At 44.3% G+C, this 5,717-nt stretch overlaps 1 long non-coding RNA gene across 1 annotated transcript; it reads right to left on the bottom strand.

The window, feature by feature from the left end:
- Positions 1-2,579: 2,579 nt before the first annotated feature.
- LOC123603493 lies at positions 2,580-5,477 on the bottom strand. Its single transcript, XR_006714911.1, has 2 exons — positions 4,475-5,477; positions 2,580-4,145 (listed from the first exon to the last, which is right to left on the bottom strand). It is a non-coding gene; the product is annotated as an uncharacterized LOC123603493 (long non-coding RNA).
- Positions 5,478-5,717: the final 240 nt, after the last annotated feature.

The raw sequence follows: 5,717 nt of genomic DNA, 5'->3' as shown, positions 1-5,717 counted from the left end.
CCTCCCAGCCAATTCGCGGCTTGTTCTTCCCTTTCTAGAGGATGATTGGTCGATATGCCTAGCGATCCAACCCTAGACCCCACCCTCATCCCACCCCCTCCCGCTTTCCTCTGCCCGAGGGGCCGCTGATTGGTCCGTCCGGAAGAGGGCTGGTTCTCCAGTGCCACCAATGAGAAGACGCAGAAAAGGGGAGCGTCACACCCAGTCCCAGGTAGTATGCAAATACTCTGTCACGTGACGTCAGGCTAAGCGGGGGCGGGGCCGGGTGTAAGATGGAATCAAATACTAGTGAAATCATTATGGGGGGTAGGGAGGAGTGTCAAACTTCCAGCAATTGAGCCCGGCAAGCACCAAGAAAGCGATAAGTTCAAAAAGCATTACTTTTGCTTTAACCTAAAAATATGAGTTTTGAGTCCTCATAGGATCGCAGTGCTGCTTGCAAGCTCCAAAGTAAGAGTCTACACATTAATACAAAGTTTGCATATATTTGCATGCGATTTGCATTATATTCGTGCACTTAATGGCTACCGTGCCTCATGTGACACCCACATTTGTCTTTCTCCACGTTTCCAAGTCCCTAGCTGGTGTGGGTCCAACCCCCAAAAAAAAAAAAAAAAAAAAAAAAAAAAAAAAAAAAAAAAAAAAAAAGCAGCTGCTAGCCTGTAAATTATATTGAGACTGAAAAGGAGCCGGGAATTTCCCTTCAGAGCCGTCCATTCCAAGTCTAACTCAGCAGAGTGGAAGGAACAAAGTGAGAAACTTGCCCAAATTTGCACAGTGACTCCATTAGCAAATCCTGGTCTTCCCAGTTCTATGCTCTCTGACCTACAAGTCAAAACGAGATGAGACGGTCCCCGCAGAGGATGCATGCTTTTGTAAAAATCAATGCTATAATATATATGAGGATATTTGGGAAGGAAACAGCATTTCAGTTACTATTAAAAACTATTACTCTTCAAAAGAAAAAAAATATTACACTTGGTATTTATTAACTGTTTTGTTCTATATGTGGAAAAAGCAAAAGGCAATGAACCCTGGATTGTCTGCGATAAGGGACCACACAAATAATTGGATAATTCCCTCCAGATTTATATTTAGCTATGAATTCTATTTTTGATCTTGCTACAGATTTATCTTTCTATTTCTGTTTTTGCCCACTTTAATGTTAAAATGAAGGTATTCCCTGAAGCCATACTAGCTAATCAGAGAAAAGGAGGTAATCTGGGAGCATCCTGCAAGGCAAGGAGAGGTCATTCTGTGATTATGTATTGAAAACAGATAATACCCAGAGTGGAAATTCAAGAGTTGGTTGAATACTAAAATCAGTTTACATACACAGAACAAACTGAGGCAATGGAACATCCGGAAGAATGGTTTTCTTTGCAAAAAGTATACTCTAGCAGAGTTGAAGGGTATACTTGAAGATCTGGCATTTGAAATCTTTTTTATTGGCTGGGAAACGCTGTAATCCTTTTCCATGAAGAAGACAACTTTAACGCAGGCAGATAGAAATGAACAAAAACTGATGAACTGATAAAAAAAATCAGAGTCTTTATAAACTTAACTCAGTTTTTTAAAAAGTGTCTTGCAACCTATAACAATCCTCAGTTGCAGTTAGCTCAAAGTCTTCATATTCTTTTTATCATTTTTTTTTTTTTTTTTTTTTACATTCTCATGACAATCTGGAAGAAGAAAACCATAGATTTTTATTAGGGAGCGAGTAAGGAAACTAAGGGCCAAAAAGGTGAGTCCTTTTGATTTCTAGCTCAGATTTTTATCAGATCTTATGGAACCGCCCTGTCCCACATCTCCATTAACAAAATCAGTAATGGTAGCAGCTAACATTCACTGAGTTTCCTTCTCTATGTCAGGTACATGTTAAGTACTATGTGTTCATTCTCTCGTTTAATGCTTGTTATCACCCCTGTGAGATGGGTATCATCTCTGATTCAGTGAAGTTTCAGAAAGAAATAGCATGCCCAAGGTTACTCAGGCAGCCTGACTCTGCAGTTGAACTATTCTTGTAAAACTTTCTCATGAACACAGATGGATTACTACTTATCTTTTACATAAAGAGTCTCCAAAGATGCAAATTTGGTTGAGATGTTCAAATCAACATTTTCCTACTACTTTATAGCTTTCACATACATCATCTCATTTAATTTTCACCACACCCCTGTAAAGCGGGGAAAAAAATGCAGACATTCTGTCCCTATTTTACAGGGACGAACCTGAACCTGATTCTCAGTAGCAGTTGTTCAGAGAATAGAGCGCTCTTGATATTCCTTGGTACCTGGGGGACTAACTCTGAGTTTCCAGGTAAATGTCTAAGTCACAGGTATTAGATGACTTGTTCAAGATCATTCACTCAGTAAATGGCAGACCTGGGACTTACATCACAGGTCGTTTGACTCCAAATTCAAGTACTTTCCCAACCAACTCAACTTCTAGACCACTGGCTGACCTAACAGCCAAAGGATGGTAAGAACCAAAGGATGGCTAGTTGGTCTCTTGAAATCTGTTCTCGCCTGACAACACATCCCATTTCTGCACCCCTCAACAAGTAAATTCTCAGACAATTTTAGGAGATGATGAGTGATTTTTATTGGTTGAGCCATACAGGATGTGTTAGAGGTTAAAGCCCTGGGATGAGGAAGCTTGAAATACTTTGGGCAGGTGGCTTCCTTTCTCTATGCAAGCATCACCTCTGTTCCATTAACCTCGAAGAGTTGTTCTAAAGATAAAATGGCACAGTATTGGAAGATGCATTCTTCCCTTGGAGAGAAGGGTAATGTGGGCAGTCTCAAGGACGTGGTGTTTAACTTTTGTTCTAAAGCCGAGGTACCAGAAAATGAGGGCCCGGACAGTGGAAGAAGAGCTAGCAGAGATGGTGTAGCTGGAGAATTGGATCTTCTGAGGCCAGAGAGTCATGGTCCTTCTTGATAAGTTGTTGGCAGACGACATTCAAGCTGACCTAGCTGAAGGAGTGAGAAGGCCGGCATAGGAGATCCCCGTCCGCTCCTTACTCAGGTATCACACCCAAGCAGCTGTCTCTTATTCCCTTTTCTATCACAGATAGCTTCTCCTGGCACGGGCTTGATGGTGAGGATAAAGACCTCATCTGAAGATAAACTCTTGTCTCTTTCCTCCACTGAGAGAAACTATGGCTTTGGGGAGGCTGGGTGATGCTACACATATCTTGCCGATGCCTTACAAAGCGTCTTCCAGCTTGCAAAAACAAAACAAAACCTTTGTGACTGTCCCCCCCATTGTCCTTGTCCACGTGATTGTCATTCATTAATTTACTCGTCACAAATGTATCCAGACAACGACTCTGTGCCAGGCACAGAGCTTGGCACTAAGGAATGACCGTGATATTCGGAGACATGCTCCCCACCCTGGAACTCACAACCCAGCAGGCCTTGAAGCCTGTATGCCGAAATGGTCCTGGGCTAGACGCTATTCCGATTGAGACATGATGTGGCTCCTGCCTTCAGGGCCTTTCGGTCAGAGGCAGGCACTCAAAAACAGCAAGAGTGGAGGATTACTTACGCAAAGCAGATCAATAAATCGTTTCTCCTCTATAGGAGACTTAGTTGCCTCAGAGGGCTCCAACAGCAAATGCTCGGTTCCTTGATCCCAACCTACTTTGGGGAGGTCCACAGTTGTCACAAACAAACGAGGACTCAAAGAATGGGAGTCACTTTTCCTACAGGAGTGAGTCAGAGGTACAGCCACTCTCCGAGCAGTCCCCCTAGGGCCTGGAGTCTTAAAAGTTGCAGGAGTCTGAGGGAGTACCGTGAGCAAAAGGCTGTGGGGAATTCTGGCCGATCAGAGGATCAGCAGGGAGGTGTTGTCCTGCTGATTACTGAATTAGGAGAAGGCTGGCATCCTCAGAGCCAAGAGAAGCATTCTAGTTTTGAAGGTGCTGTCCAGCCCTAGTTCCAGGACACCTTGACCCTCACCCGGAGCGTTTTTGCCATGGTTACCAACAAGAATGGGAACTCCAGATCGCCGTTTTTACCCTCCCGAACCTGATTCTCAGTAGCAGTTGTTCAGAGAATAGACGGCTCTTCGTATTCCTTGGTATCTGGGGGACTGTCTCTGAATTTCCAGGTAAATGTCTAAGTGCTTCCGTCTCTGGCCTTCGGGTTCCAAAATAATAAAACAGAAAATCAGCTGACGCAGACACACAGTGTCTCTTTCCGACCTACCTCCTTTCCTCAGCCTCTGTCTGAAATGTCAGGCCCGGCTCCTCAGGGAACGAGATCCTGAGGAAATGGGGTCAGAACTGAAGGAGCAGAGCGGCTGGAAAGGGGTTGGGAAGGAGGGTTGAGGGAATGAATGAGGTTATGGGAACGAGAGCAGGGAGGGGGTCCCAGCCCTCCACACCTCTCCCACTCTGGTGGCCTCTCTCTCTCTCTCTATCCCTTCCCTCTTACTCCCAAGGTAACTAGATGGCCTGGATTTTGACCTTCGGTACCGTGACTGACACATTTCATCCTTTGCTGCGGCCCACCGCTTCCTGTCTTCCGGCTTACTTCTCTCGCTCGCTCACTCGCCTTCTTTCGGACCGGATGACATTGACTCCTCCGTTCTTCGTTCCCCAATCTGGGAATCGGATTTGCCTCCGGAAGGGCAGGCTTTTTAAAGATGAAGATTCCTTATCCTTAACAACATAGGATATGGTGGAAGTCTTCAAACAGGGAGAGGGTAAATAAATGTGGGATCAGAGACATCGACATTTTGGAATGCTGGTCCTAGGGGCACTCCGTGGAAAATACAGAGTAGATTTTTTTTCATTTTACGGATGGAGAAATGAATGCCCAACACAAGTGGTCAGAGGCCACTCAGAAAATCAGACACAGGGTAGGAGACCAGGGCTCCTGCCTCCTGTTTAGTGTTGTCTGAAAACATAAATGACTTTTGAGGGAATTTAGATAGAATACTATTCAGCAATAAAAATGAACGACCTAGTGATATGTGCCGCAGCATGCATGGACCTCAAACACATCGTGCTAAGTGAAAGCAGCCAGATGCAAAAGACTACATAGCATGGGATTCCATTTATAAGAAATGCCCAGAAAAGGCAAATTATATAGAGACAGAAAGCAGATCAGTGGTTGCCTGGGACTGGGAAGGGAGCAAGGGTTGCCTGAAAAAGAGCACGGTGAAACTTTTTGGTGTGATAAAATGATCTAAGACTGGAATGTGGTGACGGTTGCATGAGTCTATAAATTTACTAAAAATCACATGATGATACATATATAATAAGTGAATTTGATGGTATGTAATTTATGCCTCAATCAAGCTGTCTCCAAAGAAAGGAGTTAGATATGTTTAAGAGTGAGGGATCTCTGATATGTGCCAACTCTGCTAAACCTTTTTAAAAAAAATTTTTTTTTAATGTTTATTCATTTTTGAGAGAGAGAGAGAGAGAGAGACAGAGCGTGAGGGGGGAAAGGGCAGAGAGAGAGGGAGACATAGAATCTCAAGCAGGCTCCGAGCTCTGAGCTGTCAGCCCAGAGCGTGACGTGGGGCTCGAACTCATGAGCTGTGAGATCGTGACCTGGGCTGAAGTTGGACACTTACCTGCCTGAGCCACCCAGGTGCCCCAAACCCTGCTAATCTTTTAAGGGAATGTCTCGGGAACCAGCGCTACCCCCACGATCTCCCTAAAAGGTCACTATGAGAGACATAAGATTTGGCTCTTTGGC

This window comes from Leopardus geoffroyi, chromosome E1 (genome assembly GCF_018350155.1).
Source record: "Leopardus geoffroyi isolate Oge1 chromosome E1, O.geoffroyi_Oge1_pat1.0, whole genome shotgun sequence".
Taxonomy (NCBI): Eukaryota; Metazoa; Chordata; class Mammalia; order Carnivora; family Felidae; genus Leopardus; species Leopardus geoffroyi.
This window is presented reverse-complemented; position numbering and strand designations above follow the sequence as displayed.